General features: G+C 35.7%; 1 protein-coding gene across 5 annotated transcripts in view; it reads left to right on the top strand.

Moving 5' to 3' along the window:
- Positions 1-24,548, top strand: part of LOC106825075 (heterogeneous nuclear ribonucleoprotein A1-like) — a 202,700-nt gene that overhangs the window by 10,763 nt on the left and 167,389 nt on the right. Inside the window, exon 3 of one of the 5 annotated variants that reach the window (XR_011502802.1) lies at positions 16,988-17,041. The exons of 3 other annotated variants lie outside the window; for them this stretch is intronic. The gene's annotated coding sequence lies outside the window, so the exon portion shown is untranslated. Of the gene's footprint in view, positions 1-1,568; positions 2,032-16,987; positions 17,042-24,548 lie in introns of those variants that run through there. One more of the 5 variants, XR_011502799.1, reaches the window with a different exon arrangement.

Below are 24,548 nucleotides of genomic sequence, written 5' to 3'. Positions count from 1 at the left end.
ATCCCTTCATCACAGTAGCAGTATACATTTTGTGAATAGCACATTGGCTCCTTGGTTGACGTGTCATTTAGACAACTTTCCATGAATAGCCCCAAGAAGTTTTATGGAACTTCCTGGAGGCAGCTCTCAGACAGGTAGAGAGGCAATGGTAATTATTTCAGTATAGTCTTTAAAGTTAGTGTTCCTTCACCCAAAGGTGATACTGTAAATTAGAAGATGAATGGGAAGGATTGAAAACTTTTATTATCATCATGATAAATCATCTTTTGTTTATTTCTTGTCTATATGGGCTATTAATTTGGGATCCTGCTCAGTTTGTTCCTCTCAAAGTCATATGGGATGCTGATTAACATAATAATTATTGCCAGTAGGGTAGTGATTATTTTCAGTTTTCCTTTTATCTGCACATTTAAAAAACATGGATTTAGATAAGAACTTTTTGGCAATAACAATATTCAGGTTGGTGTTAGGCCATTGTAAAGAATTTTTTTTAATTTCCTGGAGATTTAAAAAATCATTTACCATCGATTCATTTAACACATGTTTATTGTTGGCTATGTATGTTAGGTGCTTGGGACAGAAGTGAATAAAAGTGAATAATAGGTACAGAGCATACAATTTTTAAACTAGTGAAAGGGAAAACGGTGGAAAAGAAACTTAAACAAAAAATCTAATAACATCAATAATAATAATAGTAATAATTAAAGCAGGAGTAACTGAAACATAGAAGGAAGACAGCTAATTATGGGAGAATAGAGAGGAGGTGTGTTTAAGCTAAATGTTGCAACATGTGTAGAGGGAGACAGAGTTGGGGAAAGTGTATTTTGTGCAGAATGAACAAAAAGAACAAAAGTGTGGAGAAATAAGACTGCATAGCATTGACGGGGTGCGGGGGGCACTGCAAGCAGTTCGTTGTGGACGGAATTAAGGTAGCCTGGTTTGGAAAACTAGGCAGCGACTGGATCATAAGGCAGGAGTCTTGCATGCCATGCTTAGGAGCTAGGACTTAATTCTGTGGGTCAGGAAGAAAGCTCCTGCAAGAATTCCAGGCCCTGTTACCTTTTCACATGGACTGAAATAGCAGCAGCGAGGGGAGAGCAGAGGGCATTTATTTGTGGGATGTTGTGGCAGCAAGGTCAAGGGGACTAAGTGATGTGTGGATGAGAGAGAAGGGAAACTGTCCATGGAACAAGGCTGATAGCTTGGGAGATAATGGTTTTGCTGTTTATTGAGAGAGGAGGTACAGTAGAATTCAGTTGGAGGAGGAAGATAGTGAGATTAGTTTCAAGAGATTGGATTAAAAATGCCCATAAGAACACCAAAGTAGAGCTCTCTAGTGGACAATACAGGTACATTTAAAGTTCATAATAGATGGCTCTCTGCCATGGAATGTTTCTTCTACACAGATCCACACTCAAGGGCAATGACTGTTGTAAATAATAGAGAAATTAGGCTTTTAGTAATGAAGTATTCCTAAAGAGGAGCATGACCTTGGAAAACAGTTGTTGGATAAAAACAGTCCTTATAAGGAGGGCTTCCTAAGATGCTTCTTCAAATTGATTTTACAGGTACCTACGGATGTCTTCTAGCAACATGGTACTGTGTGAATGTGTCACGTTGCCTCTATTCTCTTTCCGCACATTTTCCTGTCTACAATTTCACACCAGGCTGTATTGACTGTACCGGGCTCTTTGGATGCTTACATTTTTATTCTCGTTAATTAAAGGAGGAAGAAACAGATACAGGTCTTTTGAAACCATAGGAAATTCAGAAATTTCTTGAGTTTGTTTGGAAAGCAAGGAATTTGCAATCAGACACACACGCTGGTGGGTGGAGTCAACGACTCTGTTTTTCAAGCAAATCTACAGCTTGGCTTCCCCAAGACTGTTTTTTGTTTTTTTAATCTTTTACCTACTGCACCACGTTGCTGTAAGGATCAAAGAAAATAATGCTTGTGAAAGTTCTTTTTTAAACTATAAAGGACTATACAAATGTAAGAAAATAAAGAAACATAGAAAACTATTCATTTCCAATTCCGATACAGTAGTGTACCTGTTTGTAATTTCCTTCATGCTAAGAATGTTTAGTCATAAGTGGGGCTGTGGGAAGACTTTTGATCATGCGTAATTTCTCAGGCACACTCTGCTTAAAGATACATTTATCTTTCTCTGACCTAATCCCTCTGTGTATTTCAACTCAACTGAAGTTTCTCACAGGCTTGTACTGTTTTCACTAAATTTTACCATAATACTCTTTACGTACATCCTTACAGACTGTGATAATGTATCAAATAATCCCGGGACAAAGAAGCCCTGGGAATCTGCTTCGAGGAGGATTGTTTTCTATGAATACGCTCTAATGCCGTTTCTCCAAGTATATTTAACTTAGTGTTTATTTACTTTCACAGTTTATTTTGATCGGCTCTCTATCAAATTGCCTTGTAAAATCCCAGAATGCTAGGACTGTTTCTGTCCACATTATGTTATCTGCAGCTGACATTTACGCAGAAGCTGCTAAGCGGCCATGAGCAGGTGTTGTAGGCTCCCTTGTGAGAGTGCCCGGCCAGATGGGGTCAGAAAAGCTTTCCCAGGAGCCACTACAGCCTGGGAGTTTGGCTGCCTACCCAGAAGGGATGGTAGCATGTTGTGGCTGATTTTTAGATCTGGTAACTTTGGGAGGTAAATGGACTGAGATTCACAGCTCCTAACAAACAGGTGTCAAAGTGGCTATACCTGTAGACCCAGCTTAAAAGGTCAGGACAGACTTTAAGCATTCTAAAATCAATTCATGTTGACAAACTCTTTTTTAACTTACAACTGTGACTGTCTTTATACCTCACACTTCTATTTCTTTGCAATTCAATAATGAATGCAGATGCCATCCACACTTGAACCTGACCCCAACTCTCTAAGGAAATATTCATGCTGGTCTAGAGAAGAAATCTTAATAAGCAATCCTAAATCAGAAGAATTACTGTAAGAAAGCAAAGAAATGCACAGGCTTTGAATGTCCACAAGGAAATAAGCATTTGAATAAAAATTTAATTGGACTTAACTTTTACAGAAAAAAGGAGAAACATACTGAATATTACGTGGGAAATGATATATGCTTTTCCATGCATTTGTAGTGACCAGAAAAAGAAACATATGTTCATATAGTCATATGTGTGCAAATTACATTAATTCATCTTTAAATTTTTAAACTCAGCAAGTCAATTTTATGACTCCATTTCTGTGAGTCAGAGAATAATTCTGAGGGATTCAACCCAACAAGTGTAGGAATTTCAAAATTAATTTAGCTTATAAAATTACATCTTAACAAAATAGAAATAGCTCAGAGGGAAAAAATAATCAGAGAAGGAAGCATCCTTCAGTATGTTTAGCTTATCAAAATGTTCCTAAATGACTCAAAATGTGGTTCTTACATATGATAAATATTTTCTATACTGTAACTATATGTTGACAAATGAACAACATGTACTGTTAGTGAAGAGGCTGTAAGTGTCAAATACTAATTATCATGAGTATGATTTGAACTTGTCAGAACTAACATCTTGAAATCATGAAAAGGGTTTGCAGAAGGATGGGAGCAAGTATGTTACAAGTTCCTTTTTATTTGATTATTTTTAAGCTATTGAGAATATACAAGGAATGTAAATGATAAAATCCAGTGCTGTGGTGTAACTGATTGTCCCCTTAGGAAGGAGCATTCTATGGAATAGCACACTCTGCCTGGTTCATCTGTTCTTCCTTCACACTCGTCTTGGGGATTTTTGCATGGCTTTCTCTAGATTTCTTACCTGTTTTAACTTAAAGAGAAATGTTGTAATTTATTATCAGGTAATCAGGATTCTGATTGCCTTTTCTTTTACCCATATGAAACTGGTTTAACGTTAGGAAGTCTCTGAGGAGCTAAGTACTCACCAGCACAGAGGATAGGCTTGAGATGTCTTTCCAAGTCTAAAGTAATTTGATTAGGCTTTCCTTAGACTTTACCCAGAAGAGAGTCACCTCTTTCTGTAGGCTCTCTTGCCTCCAATCAATTGCCTACTCTAACTTGCATAATATTTCTAAAACTTAGATCCCACCATTTTACTCTCCAATTTAAAAGTCGATGACTCAGGCTTCCTTCATAAAATCTTTCTGGAAAACTCCTCTGCACTATCGAGTCCTCACTCCATCGTGCTGCCCTTTAGATGGCTGCTATGACACTCATAACACTTTGTGACCATTATTTGTCTGCACATTCATATATCCTATGCTCCACTGTATGTTTCCTAAACACAGGACCTGGGGATGTCATTTCTACAGCCCCAACACTTAGCACAGAGTCTGGCCTAGAGTAGATTCTTAACAAATATTTCCTGATTGCATAAAACAATGTCACTTTCATCACATTCCAAACTCCTCAAATTATGGTTCTCTCTATTTTCCCAGTCCCGTCCCCTTCCCCTTGTACTTGCTCACCTCCCAGATGGCAGCCACCCAGGATCATCTGCTGTTCCTTGAATATGTTGAGCACTTCGAAGCATTCAAGTTCTTTCCCTGCGCCCAGGCTGGTGTCCATGTCTCTTCTTGTAGAAATCTCATTGATCTATTTCAGCCTAATTTAAATACTTTTGTGTATGTCCAAATGTCTGGATGTGTGAGAAAACTCTGACCCTTCCCTAACCCCAGCTAGAATTAATTTTTGTCTCCTGTGTGCTATCCTGTAATTTGTTTAATCACAGTTGGCTTGCATTATAGTTTGCTGTGTATATCTTGATTTTCCCTACTGGCTAGTGAGTTCCTTGAAGACAAGAACTGTTTTGATGTGCTCATCATTTAAAATATGTATTGGGCATTTCCTCTGTGCCAGGCATAGTATTATATTCTGGGCACAATGTGGTGATTATAATAAACAAAACTCCTGTCCTCAGAGAGCTCACATTCTAGTCAGGGGAGAAGACAAAAATATAAACAAATAACACACATATATCTGATGATAAGAACTCTGATAAGAAATAAAGCAAGAGAAGTGGGACACATATTGATTGCAAAAAGTCTCTCTGAAGAGGTGACTTTTGGGTAAAAATCTGAAGGAAGTAAGGAGCATCTTGGTGGAGGAGCATTCTACACAGAGGGACTAGCAGATCCAAGGGCCCCAATGTGGGAGTGTGCTTGCAGTGTTTGAAGAAGAAGGAGCCCAGGATGGGTGGGGTAGAGCAAGCTGGGAAAAAGTAGGAGTGGAAAGCAGAGCCCTAGGAGGAATCCAGATTAATCAACACCTTATACACGCTGACACCACATACTTGGGATTTTACTCCTAATGACATGGGGAGCCTTTGATGGGTTGTAGTTAGAGGAATGACATAGTAAGACATGTTTTAAAGGCATCATCCTGGTTGCTGTGTCTGTTGAGTTGTCTGTAGGGAAGCAAGTATGAAATTGATAGGATTGATTAGAAGGCTAGTCAACTGTTCAAGCAAGAGATATTGGTGGCTTGGACCAAGGTGGTGGCAGTAGAGGCATTGAGAAGTGGTTGGATTTTGGACATAACACAAAAAAAGTGCTGACACTTTTGCTGAAGAATTTATTAATAAAAAGAAGGGAATCAAAGATGACTGCAAGGATTTTGGTCTGAGTAAGTGGCAGGATAGAGATGCCAATTACCAAAATAAGGAAGACTGCAGGACACATGGGTTGGGACGGAAAAATTAAACTATCAGTTTTGGATATGATAAGGTTGAGATGCCTGTTGGATATCTAAGTGAAGATGTCAAGTAGATATGTTTGTAGTTAATTCAAGAGCTTAGGGCTAGAGATAAAATTTTGAGAATTTTTTTTCCTGTGAATAGATAATATTTAAAACTCTGGGACTGGATAAAGCACCCAATTGAGTTAAGTATAGATTGTGAAGAGATTTTAAGGATTGAGTCCTCCACTGCTTAGAGATAAAAAAAAAAGATGAGAGCAACCCACTAAGGAGATTGAGATGGAGCACCTTGTGAGGGGTAGTTGCTGGTAAGGACTCCCTGATTGATTGATTTTTTCTAGTGTAGGAGCAGTTGCTTTCATTCGCTTTGGATGGTTCTTATGACTCGGAAGCAGTAGAAGAGAATGGAGTGCTTTCCCGTTTGATCCTAATGACAGAGTTTTACATGTAGATGTCAACCTGGAAATGTGATTCAATCCCTATCATATGTGTTCTCCTTGGATTCCCACTTCATCCTTAAGGCAAGGGAGTAATCCTGCTCCTTTCCCTTTCCATATACGGCTGCTTAGCCGGGAGAGTTGTGTGGCTTATCACACTTACAAAGTTGCTCTCGATATTTATTTTAATTGATTTCACCTGTATTGGGAATGTGTCACGATTTGGCTGGGAGTCAATTTTATGATGCTATGATTGGTTCCAGGGCTACCTCAGGACACCGAGGTCTTTTCAGTGCAGGAACTTCACCATATTACCTAAATTGTGGTAACGTCTTTAACAAATCCTTTGCTCACTCCGGGTCTCCACATTGGAGTGTGTTACTGCCAAGTATTCCAAACTGCAAATGTTTCTGAGGATGTAAGTGAAACCTGACTCATTGTGAACCTGTGAACGCACTGTAGTCATTAGAGCAGATGGAATGTGAACAAAGGTCAAAATAGATTCATCTCAATAGTAAGACTACCGACATTATAGTAGGTACTTAACTGCCTCCATTCCCTCCCCACAACAAACTAGGAAAACAAAAATGACTCAAGGTAGTTTAAAGCAGCATCTCACTCTATCCCAATGGCATTCCTTAGCTGCAGAGTGGAGGCTGCCATCTTGCTACAATAATGGCCAACTGAAACTGGCAACATGAAAACCTGATAGAGGACAATGGAATTCCGTTTCCTAGAAAACTATCAACTTATTGCTTTAATAGAGAGTGACAGGGCCAGCCTGGTGGTGTAGTGGTTAATTTCATGCACTCTGCTTTAGTGGCCCTGGGTTAGCTGGTTCAGATCCTGGGTGTGGACCTGCATACCACTCATCAAGCCATGCTGTGGTGGCATCCCACATACAAAATAAAGGAAGATTGACACAGGTGTTAGCTCAGGGCAAATCTTCCTCAGCAGAAAAAATAAATAAATAAAAAATTGTCAATAATCCCTGAAGTATTCAATTCATGGGTATGTATAATTAAGCAGAAAACACTTTTAGCAGTTAATAATAAAAAGGGAAAAGACTCCATGATGTGTAATCTATCTATCCATCTATCCACACACACATACGTGTGTGTGTGTATGTATATATATATACGTATCCAGCCTACATATATATGTATGTGTCAATATATACTTACATATTTATGCACGTTACATATATTTGTACAGCTGATAGTAGGCTTTCGCAGGTAACTCTTATTGTGGAAGTCATTGGAGATGGGTTAGGAAAATATTTTACAAACCTCATGCCTGCAATGTCATAAATGACCTTTAAAAAATGCTTCCTTCCAGTGTAGGATTTAGAAGAGTCAATGGGCAATTTAAAATTAAAAATCAGGTGTATTTTATACAACTTGTTCCTGGTGGCAAGTTTTTCTTGCTCTTTGGAGCAAGAAATGGAATTTATGTGAAATTCCACTGAAATCTGTTAGGCACAGCGGGGATAATATTTTTTAGTGATAATAGATAAACTAGAATCAAAATAATTGGGAAAACTTTAATTATTAACAATGATGGATGGTTACATAACACATTAATTAATGTCATTTATTCATTATTAAAACCTGTAAGGCAGGTGGTTTTATACTTTCATTGCAGAAAAATAAATGGATGCTTAGAGAGGGTAAATGATGTAGTGTACAGTCATTAAAAATATTCAGTAGAGCTGAGGCTGGAACACAGTTCTTACTCCAAGGCTGTATTTTTCCCTCTATATTATACTATGATTCAGTGAATAGACAAAGATTGTTTTCCATGTATTTATTACAGAAAACCTAAAGAAAAAAGATTGAAATGTAGGTGCATGCCCTAATGGATCTGTTTTTTCTTTCTTTTAGTAGCTGAACTAAAAAGATCTCTAAAAGACAGCACAATGCTATATCTTGGAAACACCATTTTATACCTCTTTGAAAACTGAATATATGTGAAAAGAAGCAAAATATGGGACTGGTATACGCTTATTTCATTGAGCTAATTTTGTGAGGAGATACAATTTTATTATTCCTAAGGTCTTTGACAGAATGTCTATCCCAACACAATTTATGACATTACATATCAGAGTTTCAAAGTTCAAATAAAAATTAAGGCAGAAATGAAGAAAGAAAAAGAGCAAAGAAAAAAAACAATAATCTGGAGGTTATGGTGGAAATGTTGCTTAAAGAGGCAACATATATCCACCAAGTGGCTTTTAGTGTTGAAATATGCCTTGAAGTCGGCTCCCGTGAAGACGATGAAGTAGTGAGTTAACTTCCAGTCAAGTTACAGTCAGCCATAAATTTGTCTTGGAAATGATGCAGTGAAAATGTTCTCAAATATTTATTTTAGTAGAGGAATTCTAGATGAAGAAGATCCTGCAAGGAGAAAATGGGCAGCTACAGACTTTAAAGCAGTCACGGAACGGAAAAAAGAAAAGGGCCTTAGATAAGCTTGCTTTATGAAGCATGACTGCGTGTGTGCGTGTGTGTCGTTGCTTTTGGTGGTGGTGGGAATCTATCGGACCATGCTGGGACCTATTTCGAGGCCACGCTCTTTGGGATGGACCCTCTGAATCTTCAGGCCATTCTTCTTGCTGCCAGCTGCCAGCCTCTGTCTTCTTCCCCATAGCTTATTGGCAATTGTAATGTTTTGGTGTACAGGACAGTTTTTACAAAGTCAAATTCTCCTTTACATACTTATATCAAGTTCGACCTGAGCACATTTTTCTCATTAAAAATAATAAATACTAAGATTATTTTTGCATGAATATGAGATGTTTCATGCTGAAAAGAGATAATTCCTGCTCAATAAGCATTATTATTAATAATAATGTACCAGCTGAAGGACAAAGCAGAAATTTTATAAGGTGGGAACTGTCGTAGTTCTATATCTTTTTTAAAAATACTGTTTATTATTTCTGATTAAAATGTTGAGAAGTATGAAGAATGAAGTGAAAAATTGCCTATGATTCCAGCTTCCAGAGATAACTACCATTAGTACTTTGATGTATTTTTTTGGTATATGTTTGAGCATGTGTGTATATTAACCGAGTCCATACTATATGTACGGTTTCGCATCCTGATTTCTGAACTTAGCAATGCAATTTCCAGGCATTCAACGTTGTTTGAAAACATTATTAATTTGTTTTATATTTATTGAATATATATTTATTGATTAAATATATCTCTACCTAGATAGGTAGATTTATCTATTGTTTGTTTTATACTATAAATAAAACTGTGATAAAAATCCTTGTGCACAAATCTTAGTCCAACAAAAACAGTGGATATTTTGGTCTATTTTCTGAATCTCATGGAAATGGTCCTAGCACCTTATTTTCTTCAGTTTATTCTGTAGAATACAAATACATTGGTGAATAGATGTACCACTAATTAAAAGATTACTGTTTTCAAATAAGTTTGTGAAATGTTGAGCTCAATAAAGGTATAGAGATTTCTTTTCTGTAAGACTTCTCAGTCCTTAAGATGCAAATATGCCCTTTGAATTACCAAGAGAGAGATCAGGTATGCTGTAAATTATTTTTCCAAGGATAGCAGAGCAATTGTTTTGTGGGATTTTGGTTTAGGAAGCATCAAATATGATGCTATCTTTTGATTCAAAATAGATATTCTTTATCATGGTAGTTGAGGGTTGTTCTAGTTATATTAGCCAGGTTAACACAAGGCTATCCCACAATAGCAAACGTACTCTGAAATATCTAAGGCTTAACCCAACAAAGGTTATCCTTTGCTCATATCGTGCTAAGGGATAGTCAGGCTCCTACGTGTTTCTTTCCACATAGCGTCCTAGGGATGTATGGTGCTTGCAAATTCTAACTCTCCCACCTCTGAGTTTTTTGCTTTCAGCCACTTAAATGAGATTGAATGTGGAGAGGACACAACTGCTCTTAACTTCTCTCTTCTGCTTCAGCTGGTGAGAATTAGTCACATACCTAGACCATTTAGATTCTTGGGGACTGGGAAAGGTTAAGAAGCATATAAATATTTGGTGCCTAATAACAGTCTCTGCCATACTGTCATTTTTTTTTTTTAAAAAAAGTAACAGATGTTGGATTTTGTTGAATGCTGTATTAGTCAGGGTTCTCCAGAGAAACAGAACCAACAGGATGTATATAGACACATGAAAGAGAAGACTTATAAGAATTGGCTTACACAATTATAGAGACCGGGAAGTCCCACAATCTGCTGTCTGCCGGTTGTAGAACCAAGAAAACTAGTGGTATAATTCAGTCTGAGTCTGAAGGGCTGAGAAACCTGGGGTGCACTGGTATAAGTCCTGGAGTCCCAAAGGCCTGAGAACCAGGAGCTCTGTTGTCCAAGGATGGGAGAAGATGGACGTCCCAGCTCAAGAAGAGAGAGAGGGAATTCACCCTTCCTTGTCTTTTTGCTCTTTTTGGCTCTCACCAGATTGGATGATTCCTACCCACATTTTACACTATCTGCTGAATCAAATGCTAATCTCTTCCAGAAATACCCTCACAGACACACCCAGAAATAATGGCCCAGCTATCTGGCCATCTCTTAGTCCAGTCAAGTTAACACATAAAATTAACCATCATAAATGCTTATGTGCAAAGTATTGGGATAACTTTTTAGCCTATTGATGTTATGGTCTTACTTAATAAATACTCTAATATCAAATTCTTTATAGTCATCAAATAAATCTTATGTTAAGATGAGAAATTATTTTAATATTCTTTCAAATTAGATTTGATATGATTTTTACCTAGAGTTTTGCATCTATCTTTATTCGTGAACAAGATTGGTTTGTAATTCTCCTATTCAATGCTTGTTGTTATCAGGGTTTTATTATAGAAAGTCTTACATATATGCATTTTTTAATTAAACTTTATTTTGAGATAATTGTACATTCACATGCAGTGAATCCCATATACTGGTTACCCAGTTTCCCCAATGCTAACATCTTGCAAAACTATACTACAATATAAAAGCCAGCATGTTGGCATTGATACAGTGAAAGTAAAATACATTCCCTTCACCATCAGAATCCCTCATGTTGCACTTTTATAGTCACATCCATCTTCCTCCTGCCCTTACGCCCTCCTTAACCCCTGGCAACAACTAAAGTGTTCTCCATTTCTACAACTTTGTCATTTCAAGAATGTTCTATAAATGGAATCGTGTAATAAATAAATTTTTAAGATTGTCTTTCCACTCAGGATAATTCTCTGGAAATTTATACAGTTTATCACATTTATCAATAATTTGTTCCTTTTTATTACTTGGTAGCAGTCAATGGTATAGATGTACCACAGTTTAACTATCCATCCATTGAAAGGACATCTGAGTTGGTTCCAGTTTTCGGGTATTACCAATAAGCTGCTCTGAACATTTGTATACAGGTTTTGTATGAACATAAATTTTCATTTCTCTGGGATAAATGCCCAGGACTGCAATTGCTAGGTTGTATGATAGTTGTACGTTCAGCTTTTCTTTAACTGCCAAGTTGTTTTTCAAAGGGACTGTACCATTTTCTGTTCCCACCAGTAATGTATGACTGATCCAGTTTGTCATCATTCTTGCCAGAATTTAATGTTAATCATTTTTTATGTGAGCCATTTTGATTGGTATGAAGTAATATCTTATTGTTTTAATTTGCATTTCCCCTAATGACTAATTATATTTAACATCATTTTGTATATTTTTTTGCAATCTATGTATCCTCTTCAGTGATCTGTCCATGCATTTGTGCCTATTTTCTAATGATATTGTTTGTTTGTTTTTTTCATTCTCTTAATAGAGTCTTTCTCAGAGCAAAAGTTTTTAATTTTGATGAAGTCTCATTTATTAAGTTTTCCTTTTATAGATCATGGCTTGGTGTCAAGTCTAAGAACCTTTGCCTAGACCTGAATCCCAAAGATTTCCTCCTATAATTTTTTCCAAAAGTTTTATAATTTGCAATTTACATGTAAGTCTATGATCCATTTTGGGTTAATTTTTATGTAAAGTATAAGGGTTAGGTCAAAGTTTTTTTTTCTTTTGCCTATTGCTCTAGCACCTTTTAGTAAAAAGACTATCTTTCCTCCGTTGGATTGCTTTTGCCCCTTTGTCAAAAATTACTTGAGACATATTTGTGTTGATCTCCTTCTGTTTGCTCTATTCTGTTCCACTGACCTGCGTGTCTGTTGCTCCCCCGGTACTGCACAGACTTGACTACTGTAGCTATATAAAAAGTCTTGAAATTGAATGGGCTCATTTCTCACTTTATTCTTCTTTTTCAAAATTGTTTTAGCTATTCCAGTTCCTTTGTCTTTCCGAATAAATTTTTAAATTCTCTCCTCTGTTTCTACAGACAATCTTGCTGGGATTTTGATAGGAATTGCATTACAACTTTTATCAATTTGGGGAAAGTTAATATCTTTACTATATAAAATATTCTAATCCGTAAACCCAGTATATCTGTCTATTTCTTTAGATCTTCTATAATATATCTCATTGGCGTTGTGTAGTTTACAGCATAGGAGTCCTGAACCTGTTCTGTTATAATTACCACCTAAATTTCTCATTTCGGAGGGGGTGATTGTAATTGGTATTGTATTTTTGGTTTCGGTGTCCATGTATGTTTGTTGCTAGTATACAGAAATTGATTTATTCCAGCTTTACTGAGATATAATTGATATATAACATGTACAACATTAAAGTGTAAAATGTGATGAACTGATAAACATGTATATTGTAAAATGATTACCACTATTAGGTTAGTTAAGACATCCATCACCTCACATAGTTATCATTTTTTGTATGTGTGGTGAGAACATTATTCTCTTGGCAACTTTCAAGCGTACAATACAGTATCGTGAACTATAGTCACCTTAGGGTACATTGGATCCCAAGAACTTATTCATCTTATAACTGGAGGTTTGTCTCCTTTGACCATCATCTCCCCATTTCCCCCAACTCCCAGCCCCTGACAACCTCCAATCTACTTTCTGTTTCTATGGGTTTGGCTTTTTTTAGATTTCGCATATAAGTGAGATTATACAGTATTTGTCTTTCTCTGTCTGACTTATTTCACTTAACGTAATGCCCTCAAGTTTCGTCTGTAGTGTTGCAAATGGCAGGGTTTCCTTTCTCTTTTACGGCCAAATAATATTCCATAGTGTGTATACATATCACATTTTCTTTATCCATTCATCTGTCAACAGACACAGGTCATTTCTATGACTTGGCTATTGTGAATAACACTGCAATGAACATTGGGGTACAAATATTTCTTTGAGATAATGATTTTGTTTCCTTCAGATGTATATTCAGAAGTGGAATTGCTGGATCATATGGAAGTTCTATTTTTAATTTTTCTTTGAAGAAGAAGATTAGCCCTGAGCTAACATTTGCCACCAATCCTCCTCTTTTTTTTTTTTTTTTTTTGCTGAGGAAGAGTAGCCCTGAGCTAACATCCATGCCCATCTTCCTCTACTTTGTATGGGGGACGGCTATTACAGCATGACTTGACAAGCAGTGTGTAGGTCCATACCTGGGATCCAAACCGGTGAACCCTGGGCTGCTGAAGTGGAACGTTCAAACTTATCCTCTGCGCCACTGGGCCGGCCCCAATTTTTAATTTTCTGAGGAACCTCTATGTTGTTTTCCATAGTGGCTGTACAAATTTACAATCCTACCAACAGTGTACAACAGTTCCCTTTTCTGCACATTCTGGCCGGTACTTGTTATCTCTTGTCTTTTTAATAACAGCCATTCTAACAGGTAGGAGACCATACCTCATTTTGGTTTTGATTTGCACTTCCCTGATGATTAGTGATGTTGAGCACCTTTTCATGTACCTATTGGTGTTTGTATGTCTTCTTTGAAAAAATGTCTGTTCAGGTCCTTTACTCATTCTTAAATTGAATTGTTGGTTTTTTTGGTGTTGAGTTATATAGGAGTTCCTTATATATTGGATATTGACCCTTTATCAGATATATGGTTTGCAAATATTTTCTCCCATTCCGTGGGTAACCTTTTCATTTTATTGATTGTTTCTTTTGCTGTGCAAAAACTTTTCAGTTTGATGTAATCCATTTGTTGATTTTTGTTTTTGTTGCTTGTTTTTGGTGTCACATCCAAAAAATCATTGCCAAGACCAATGTCAAGGAGCTTTTTCCCTATGTTTTCTTCTAGGGGTTTAATGGTTTCAGGTCTTATGGTTAAGTCTTGAGTACATTTTGAGTTAATTTTTGTGAGTTATATAATATAGGGATCCAATTTTATTCTTTTTCACTTGAATATCCTGTTTTCCCAACACCATTTATTGAAGAGACTATCCATTCCTCATTGAGTATTCTTGGCTCCCTTGTCAAATATTAGTTGACTGTATATGCCTGGGTTTATTTCTGGGCTCTTGTTTCTGTTCCACTGGTCTGTTTGTTTTTATGCCAGTACTATACTGCTTTGGTTACTACAGCTTTGTAATATAGTTTGAAAGTAGAAAATGTGATGCCTCCAGCTTTGTCCTTTCTCAGGATTGCTTTGGCTATTTGGGATATTTTGTGGTTCCTAAATGTGAATGTTAGGATTGTTTGTTCTATTTCTGTGAAAAATGCCATTGGAATTTTGGTGGGGATTGCATTGAATCTATAGATGGCTTTGTGTAGTATGCACATTTTAATATTAATTTTTCCAATCCATGAACACAGGGCATCTTTCCCATTTATATGTGTATTTTTCAATTTCTTTCGTCAATGTCTTATAGTTTTCAGTGTACAGACTTTTCACCTCCTTAGTTAAATTTATTCCTAAGTATTTGTATTGTTTTTGATGCTATACTAAATGAAATTATTTTCTTTATTTCCCTTTCAGATACTTTGTTGATAGTATAGAAGCACAACTGATTTTGTATTTTGGTTTTGTATCCTGAAATTTTACTAAATTTGTTTATTAGTTCTAACAGTTTTTTGGTGGAGTCTTTATCATTTTTTATATATAAGATTATGTTACCTGCAAATAGAAACAATTTTACTTCTTCCTTTTCAATTTAGATGCCTTTTATTTCTTTTTCTTGCCTAATTGCTCGAGCTAGAACTTCCAGTACTATGCTGAATAGGAATGGTGAGAGTGGGCACCCTTGTCTTGTTCCTGATCTTATCAGAAAAGTTTTTAACCTTTCACCATTGAGTATAATGTTAACTGTGGGTTTGTCATTAATTGCCTTTATCATGCTGAGGTACATTCCTTCTATACCCAATTTGTTGATAATTTTTTTATCATGAAATGATATTGAATTTTGTTAAATGCTTTTTCTGCATCTATTGAGATGATCACATGATTTTTATATTTTATTCTATTAATGTGGCATATCACATTTATGATTGCATATGTTGAACTTTTCCTGTATCCTAGAGATAAATCCCATTTGATCATGATGTATGTCTTTTAATGTGCCATCAAATTCAACCTGCTAGTATTTTGTTGAGAATTTCTGTATCTATATTCATCAGGAGTATTGGCCTGTAGTTTTGTTTTCTTATAGTGTCCTTATCTGGCTTTGGTATCAGAGCTTTGGTAATGCTGGCCTCATAAAATGAGTTAGGGAGAGTTCCCTCCTCTTCAGTGTTTTGGAAGAACTTGAGAAGGATTGGTGTTAATTTCTTCTTAAGTGTTTGGTGGAATTGTCCAGTGAAACTATCTGGTCCTGAGTTTTTCTTTGTTGGGAGATTTTTTTTTTTTTTTAAAGATTTTATTTTTTCCTTTTTCTCCCCAAAGCCCCCCAGTACATAGTTGTATATTCTTCGTTGTGGGTCCTTCCAGTTGTGGCATGTGGGACGCTGCCTCAGCGTGGCCCAATGAGCAGTGCCATGTCTATGCCCAGGATTCGAACAAATGAAACACTGGGCCACCTGCAGCAGAGCGTGCGAACTTAACCACTCGGCCATGGGGCCAGCCCCCCTTTGTTGGGAGATTTTTGATAACTGATTCAATCTCCTTATTTCTTATTGGTCTGTTCAGATTTTCTATTTCTTCTTCATTCAGTCTGTGCAGGTTTCATGTTTCTAGGAATTCATCCATTTCTTCTAGGTTGTCTAATTTGTTGATTTGTAAGTGATCATAGTAGTTTCTTATGATCCTTTTATTTCTGTGATATTAATTGTAATGTCCTCTCTTTCATTTATAATTTTATTTATTTGAGTCTTTTTTATTTTTTCTTGGTTAGTCTAGCTAAAGTTTTGTCAATTTTGCTTATTTTTTCAAAAAACAACTCAATTTTTAAAATCTTTTCTATTATTTTCTTATTCTCTATTTCATTTATTTCTGCTTTCATATGATAATTTCCTTCCTTCTGCTAACTTTGGGCTTGGTTTGTTTCTTTTTATAGTTCCTTGAGGTGTGTAATTTTTTAGATTTTTATTTGAGATCTTTCTTATTTAGTAATGTATTGCATTTATAGCTATAAACTTTCCTCTTAAAACTGCTTTTGCTGCATCCTATCAGTTTTGGTATGTTGTGTTTCCATTTTCATTTGTTTCAAGATTTTTTTTGATTTCCCTTTTGAGTTCTTCTTTGATCTATTGTTTTTTCAGGAGATTGTTGTTTAATTTCCATGTATTTCATGCCTGCGGGATCTCTAGTGATATTTCCTATGCAATTCCTGATATTTCATAATTTATGCTTTCCTTATTTTTATTTCATCAGTTTTTCTAAAGGTTTGTCAATTCTGTTGATATTTTCAAAGATTCCTCTCCTCATTTAATTGATTTTTCTCTATCATTTCCTGGTTTTCAATTTCATTGATTTCTGCTCTTATCTTTATTATTACCTCCCTTCTGCTTACTTTGATTTATTTTACTTTTCTTTTTCTAGGCTTCTGAAGTGATATCTTAGATTGTTGATTTGAGATCATTCCTCTTTTCTAATGTAAGTATTTAATGCTATAAATTTCTCTCTCAGTACTGTGTTAGCTGTGTTCTACAAATTTTGACTTGCTGTATTTACATTTTCATTCAGTTCAATATATTTTGTCATTTCTCTTGAGACTTCCCTCTTTAACCCAAGGATTATTTAGAAGTGTGTTGCTTAATCTTCAGGGCTTTGGAGGTTTCCCTTATCTTTCTGTTATTGATTTCTAGTTTGATTTATTTGTGTTCAGAGAACACACTCTCCCCTATTTCACTTCTTTCTTTTAAATTTCAGAGATTTGTGTTATAGCTCAGAATATGGTCTTTCTTAGAATATGTTCTGTGAAAACTTGAAAAGAATGCATATTCTGCTGTTGTTAGATTATTCTATCAATGTTGACTAGGTGTTGTTGGTTTATCATGTTGTTGAATTCTTTTAGATCTTTATTGATTTTCTATCTAGATGTTTGATCTATTGTTGAGAAAGGAGAGTGTAAGGCTCCAACTATAATTGTGAATTTGTCTATTTCTCTTTTTACTTCTATCAATTTTTGCTTCATGTATTTTGCAGTTCTCTTATTTGGTGCATGTACATTTAGGATTGCTATGTCTTCTTTGTGGGTTGACTCTTCTATCATTCCATAACATCTTTCTCTGTCTCTGGTTATTTCCTTTGCTCTGAAGTCTATTTTATATGATATTAATATAGCCACTTCCGATTTCCTCTGATTAATGTTTGCATGATATATCTTTTGCTATCCTTTTACTTTCAATCTGCTTGCATAATTATATTTGAAATGAGTATCCTATAGACAGCATATAGTTGGTTTATATTTTTTAATTCACTGCCAGTTGAATAACTGTTTTATTTAGGCCATTTACATTTAATGTAAACATTGCTACATTAGAGTTTAAATCTACCATTTTTTTCTGTTTCTTCTCTATTTTCCTTTCTCTGTTTTCTTTTTCCCACCTTCCTGTGGGATACTTGAACATGTTTAGAATTCTATTTTGATGTGTTTATAGTGCTTTTTAGTGTATCTTTTTTGTATAGATTGTTGTATAGTCATTGCTGCAAATATTAAATTACATTATATAACATCACTGTCTACTCATCTTTTTATTTTACTGCTTCAAGTATAGAAAACTAGACTTTTTTTATGTCACTTTATCCTCCTTAGTTTATAATGATTGTTTTAAATATTTCCTCTACATGCGTTTAGAACCATATCAGATAGTGTTGTAGTTTCGCTTCGACTATCACCATAGTTTAGAAAACTGAAGAAAAGAAGGGAAGTATATTGCTTTCATCATATTTTTGTTTACCATCTTCTTTCTGTCTCCTTGATATTCCAAGGATCCCACTTTTATCATTTCCTTTCTGTTTACAGGAATTCCTTTATCCATTCTTTTAGGGTTGGTCTGGGTGAGACAAATTCTCTTAGTTTCCCATCACCTGGAAATGTCTTGATTTCTCTTTTATTTGTGAAGGATATTTTCTCTGGATATAGTATTCTTAGTTGACAGTCTTTTCTTTCAGCATTTAATAAATGTGCTACTTCCTTCTAGCCTTGATGTTCTCTGATAAGAAATCCTCTGTCATTCAAATTGTTTTTCCTTTATAAGTAAGCTATTGTTCTATTTCACTACTTTTAAGACTTCTTTTTCTTTGTCTTTGTTTTCAGAAGTTAGCATATGATGTGTCTTAGTGTGGGTTTCTTAGTGTTTCCCTCTTTGGAGATTGCTTAGCTTCTTGAATCTGTAGGTTTATGTCTCTTGCAAAATTTGGGAAATTTTCAGCTACTATTTCTTTGAGGTTGCCAGTTTCTTTTCTTTTTTTTTTTTTTTGAGGAAGATTGGCCCTGAGCTAATGTCTGCTGCCAATCCTCCTCTTTTTGCTGAGGAAGACTGGCACTGAGCTAACATCCGTGCCCATCTTCCTCTGCTTTATATGTGGGATACCTACAAGAGCATGGCTTACCAAGTGGTGCCATATCTGCACACGGGATCCAAACCAGCAAACCTCAGGCTGCCAAAGTGGAACATGTACACTTAACCGCTGTGCCACTGGGCCAGCCTCCTTGCCAGTTTCTTAAGATCCAGCTCTCAGATATATAAAGCATAAAGAAAACCCAGGGACTCACCACTGTGTCATTCCTTGGGTCCTGAATTTCCTATTCAGTGTGCTTTCTTCTTTCTGCATTTTTTCTGATGTTTGCTTTGCATACAATAGCGAGGGGTTTTTGGTTGTACTTAGTGGGAGGAATAGGCAAAAATATTTCTATTCCATCATCCCAGAAATCATGTGTATTTTCTAACTGTATCTCTTGAATATTTGTAGCATATGGGAAAACCTCTTCTTTAACTTTTTGAAAGAATTTACTAGTGAAATCAGTTGACTCAAGATTTTTTTGAACTGTTACTTTTTCAATATCTATTGCTTTTCTTCACTTAGAAAGACACTATATGCTTATTGTAAAATATTTGGTAAATATAAAAGAATGTACAAAAAATAAAAATCAGCCACACTCCCATGACTGATAGATATTACTGGTAATCTTTGTTAACTTCAAATTTATTTTATTTGGATTAATATTCAATGCAATAATATTAATGGTATGTTTTTGATATTTTTGTAGATGAATTTATATTTAACTGATTAGTGCTCTCAACTAGTCAGTTTATACCACATTGTTTCTATTCTTAAGCTCTTAATTTGAGTAACATTTTGAGTGGCTGGAATACATGCACACATACATACACTCTTTCTCTCTCTTAAATAATGGCATATGGGTGATGTATTTTGCAATTTTCAATTTCAATTTTCAAATATATTCTTAAGAATATCTTTGGGTTTTATTCATTAGTTTATTCATTCCTACAAACTATTTATTAAACACCTACTATGTACCTTGCATCATATTAAACATTAGAATTACAAGAATAAACATGATAGATACAGTTCATGCCCTCTTGAAGCTTATAATTCACTAGAGAAGATAGATATTCACAAAGAAAATATAAAGGAGATTAAAATCAAAAGGAGAGATACTAAGGGTGATGTAAATCAGAGGGAAAAACCTAATAATCCAGTTCTGGGGTCATTGAAAGTTTCTACTTAAAAAAACAAAATAAACAAAAAAACATTAGACTGAGACCTGGAATTCGAGTGGAAGTGCAATGTTGGAGAAGAATATTCTGAGTAAAGGGAACTCACGAGTCACGGCATAGAGGTATGAGCGTATGCTAAATTTAAAAGTCTGGAAGACTGGAGCACTGAGGGTGAAGAGGAGTGAAACATATGAGTTACATAGAGGGGTGGGTAGAAGCCCAGTTGTGGATGACCATGTGAATCAATGTTAGGATTTGGTTGTTTGCTCTGAGGGCAATGAAAATCTTTGAGGAGTTTTAACTCGAGGATATAATTAAATATGCTTTTTAAGTAGATTACTCTGGATATTGAATTTGCTTTCAAAAGTCTATATATTTTGCTCATTTGTCTTCTGCAATTTAATTTACAAAATAAAAGTCTGAGGCTAACTTTAATTTTGTTTCCTAGAGTTAATATATGTTATTTTTTCTAGAGGTTTATGAGAAATTTCTTTATTCTTGAAATGTAAATATTTCCCAAAGGTTTCTGTCTGTACAGATATATTTTACTTAATCTTTCCTGCAACATAGTGAACTGTATATATATGTGTGTGTGTCTGTATTTAGGACTTTTTTTTCAAGTCTAGAATGTTTTCTTTAGTTATATCTTTACTTATTGCTTCACTTCCATTTATTGTGTTTTCTTCCTTGGGTGCCCCTATAATTCTGCTATAATTCTAAGACTTAATTTCTCTCTTTTTTTCCCCCATGCCTACCATCATTCTCATTTTGCATACACACATAAAACACAAACACACAGATACTCATGCATTTGCAGATATATAAGTACATTATATTTATATATAAGCACATATATAGACACATGCATACATGTAGGAGAAATTCTGTCATAAGTGCTAACTAAATGCCACTTTAGTTTGAGATCACCATTCTGTTTTTGGAATTTCCATGTGAAGTCTACAGTAAAGATATAATCCACACAAAAGAGGTTTGGATTTTGTTTAGTGGTGCTTAGAATATTCCAAGGGATATCCATAGGGAGTAAAGAAACAGTGTGACTTCATCATTGGCTGAATCAAGTTCTCATCCCATTTTATTCCAAAGACAGAATTGCCCTCATGAGGTTATGGAGACCTGTAACTAACCTCCTTTTAGCCATTCATCAAAGCATGCTAGTCCTGTCGCCTTCTACTCTATTAAAAACCAAGGTCAGCAAACTGAAATATAAACAAAACATCTATAAGAACAATTTCTGTAAATCTTTTTTAGGAACTCATTTTGGCAGACATAAAGCTCTTCTCAAAGTCTAACCCAACCCGAATGGACTCTTTTGGAAGCCTATTTCCCTTTCTCTCTTCAGGAAGTGTAGAGAACAGTGTTTTTGAAAAATGTCCAATTTCTTGCTGGTGATTAGCTTCCTCAGTTGATTTTGAGTCGCTTGTACATCAAATATATCTGTACATTAAACATTTTCTCACTTAGCAGGTCCTCCAACTGTAGTCTCCTTTAACATGCTCCTTTTTTGTGTAGATATTATATAAATGTCTTTAATCTAAAGAGAATGTTTATAACCTGCTTTCAACACTTGGTATATTATTTTTTCTGCATGTTACACTTAGTTTGAGAGGAGTATTGTGTCCTGATGAAGAACGTGGACTGTAGAATCTGAGGCCTGAGTTGGGATCTGAACTCCATCCCTTATGGAGCTGCAGGACCTTGGGCAACTGACAATATTTCTCTGCTGCAGGTTTCCAATCTGAAAGAAAAACCACCCACTTCATTTAAAGAGCTAATGTGTTTAATCACACAAAAATGTCCTTATCGTGTTATGTATGTATTAGTTGTTATCGTTACTTTTTGTGTAATTATCAATACAACAGATCTGTCTTTTTAAGTTGATATGACAATGCCTCCTACAGAAAAGAATTAAGTCTTTGATAAACATCATCTCAGGAACAAAGTTGAAATCTTCCTAAATTATAAAGGTTATTACTAAAGGAGACCAATTACTTGACCACTTGAAAAATGTTGGTTAGATTTTTTTGTGAACTTATTTCATTTCTAAATACCATTTATATATCTTATCTTCAGTTCAAATGTGCCTTGAATGGTCTTTATTAAGGAAGATGACTAACTTCTTGCAGAAGTTTAACATCTTGGTACCCTTAGGAAGGAATCTTGTTGGGGCCGGCCCCATGGCCGAGTGGTTAAATTTGCACGCTCTGCTTCAGGGACCCAGGGCTTCCTTGGTTCGGATCCTGGGTGAGGACTTGGCACCGCTCATCAGGCCACGTTGAGGCGGTGTCCTACATGCCACAACTAGAAGGACTCACAACTAGGGTATACAACTATGTACTGGGTGGATTTGGGGAGAAAAAGCAGAAAAAAGAAATTAATCTTGCACTTCAATTAATTACATTCTCAGGGATATTTGGATATTTTGTTGCTTGTTTGTTTTTCCAGTAAATGGCTTTTTAAGCAAGTGTTATCTCTTCCAATGCCTGTTGATTCAGAGAAAATACCAGGAATTTATTGCTCTGATTTTGAACTGAATCGTGTGGCTGTTTTCAATGTAATTCAAAGTACTGTTTAATCCCTTTGCTTAGAAACTATTGGAGTGAAAATGTTCATGTTGCAGATTACTTTTTGATAATGATACATGGGAAGATTATTCAGCAAGAAGTAGAAAACATGATACTTGCTGGAAGAAATTCAATGTCGCAACTGGTTGAAATAGAGAACACCCAATCCCATGTGCTAACAAAGTGGGGATTCCTTTCCAAAGCTTTGTACTATGCAAAGGATACTTTTCTGGTGTGCAGAGAAGTTGTTTCTGGGACCGTCACACTTGGAATTCCAGCAGATTACCCTATCGTCAAGTCATCAGTATGCCGCTATTTGAATAAACACAGCTGTTGTTTTCCAAGAAATATGGCTAGGAGCAGCAAGGAAAAAAAGGGCAATTAGTGTTATTGAATTGGAGGGGTACTCAGGATGGCATATATGTATTTATGAGAGTCTTCGTTTCCGAATAGTCTATTTACCATGCTGTGACTTAACAGTGGGGGAGTAATGATCCCCTCTCCAAATCCTTGATACTTTACTGAATTTTGCTATTTGCCTAATATTAATTATGAATATTTTCCATAATTAAATAAATACATATTTTAATTTGTATGACCTTTTGCTGTCTTCTATCAAAAATATCTTAAAATTTTGATAGCGGCTTGTTCTAAAGACCCATATATATAAGGATAAAATAGTATATTTAAAAAGTTCTGCTGATGATTTTCATTAGTTTTCTTGCTTTTGGAACACCTAGAGAGCCCAGATGTCATGTGCCAGTGCTGAAAATAAGGCTTGTTTTTAGGGAGTCAAGGAGATCCTTCAACATGTTGTAATAAAAAGAGTAGTGGACCAGAAAGATGAGACCATAAACTGGCTGTGTGGCCACAGGCAAGGGATTCCCTCCCCTGGGTCTTAGTTTACTTACCAGTAAACTGTCAAGATTGGATAATGTGATCTTTCAGGTCCCTTCAAATTCCATGATGCTTTTAATTTAGGTCTTTATTATTCAAGTCTGTCATTCAGTGCTGGGGAAACATTTATTACAGAGAGCCCTTAGAACTGGTGGTTGTCATTTTTGTAAATTAAGCCAAAAAACATACAAATATTCTAGCTGTTTTTGGCCTTTTAGTATAAATGAAGACAAGCAATGGGATGAGTAATTAAGATGTTCTCAGTGAGCCATTCACCTAAAATGGTTTGTTTTGAATTTGCATAATCTTAAATCTTTAGTCTATGGTTAAGAATGCTGGTTCAGGAGTATCCGCTTGGCAGGTGGGAGAGAGAATGAGGGGAAGGCTAGAGAAAGGATGTTAAGATTCTGTTTCTCTGGTAAGACTACCAAGAAAAGGAAAATGAGGCTAGAGAGACAATGCCTTTTCTTGAGAGGGTCATTGCTGTGGTGCACTTTAAAATCATCTCATTAAAGTAGAGAAAACACCAGCACCTGCTTGCTTGGTGACAGTGGCTTCCTTAGCGTCATGTCCAACAATCACTATGACCAAGTTATGTATCTTCTACTTTTATTTCTCCTAAAGACAGATTTGACCCTCAACTTAAAAGTCCTTATATTTTTAGTCCAACAAAACCAAAGGGTTTTAAAGAATTCTCTCAGACAGAATGACACACATAAAGGTTTGGGTATGTTGTTTTCTAGCGTTTTTACATAGGTGTGAAAGAAAACTTCATTTAAACCCAATTCAGAAGTCAACAGAAGCCTTCAAAAAAGAATGACGAAGCAGCATGAGTAATGTTTGGGGTCCATACAGGGACGAGGATGATAGAGGGCATTTGTTCCTTAGTCAGAACAGCAACCGTCTGTGCAATGTCTGAGGTCTGACTGTGCGACC

The sequence above is a fragment of the Equus asinus genome, chromosome 4 (genome assembly GCF_041296235.1).
Source record: "Equus asinus isolate D_3611 breed Donkey chromosome 4, EquAss-T2T_v2, whole genome shotgun sequence".
NCBI classification, from domain to species: Eukaryota; Metazoa; Chordata; class Mammalia; order Perissodactyla; family Equidae; genus Equus; species Equus asinus.
The sequence above is the reverse complement of the archived record's forward strand: the minus strand, read 5'-3'. Positions and strand labels throughout refer to the sequence as shown.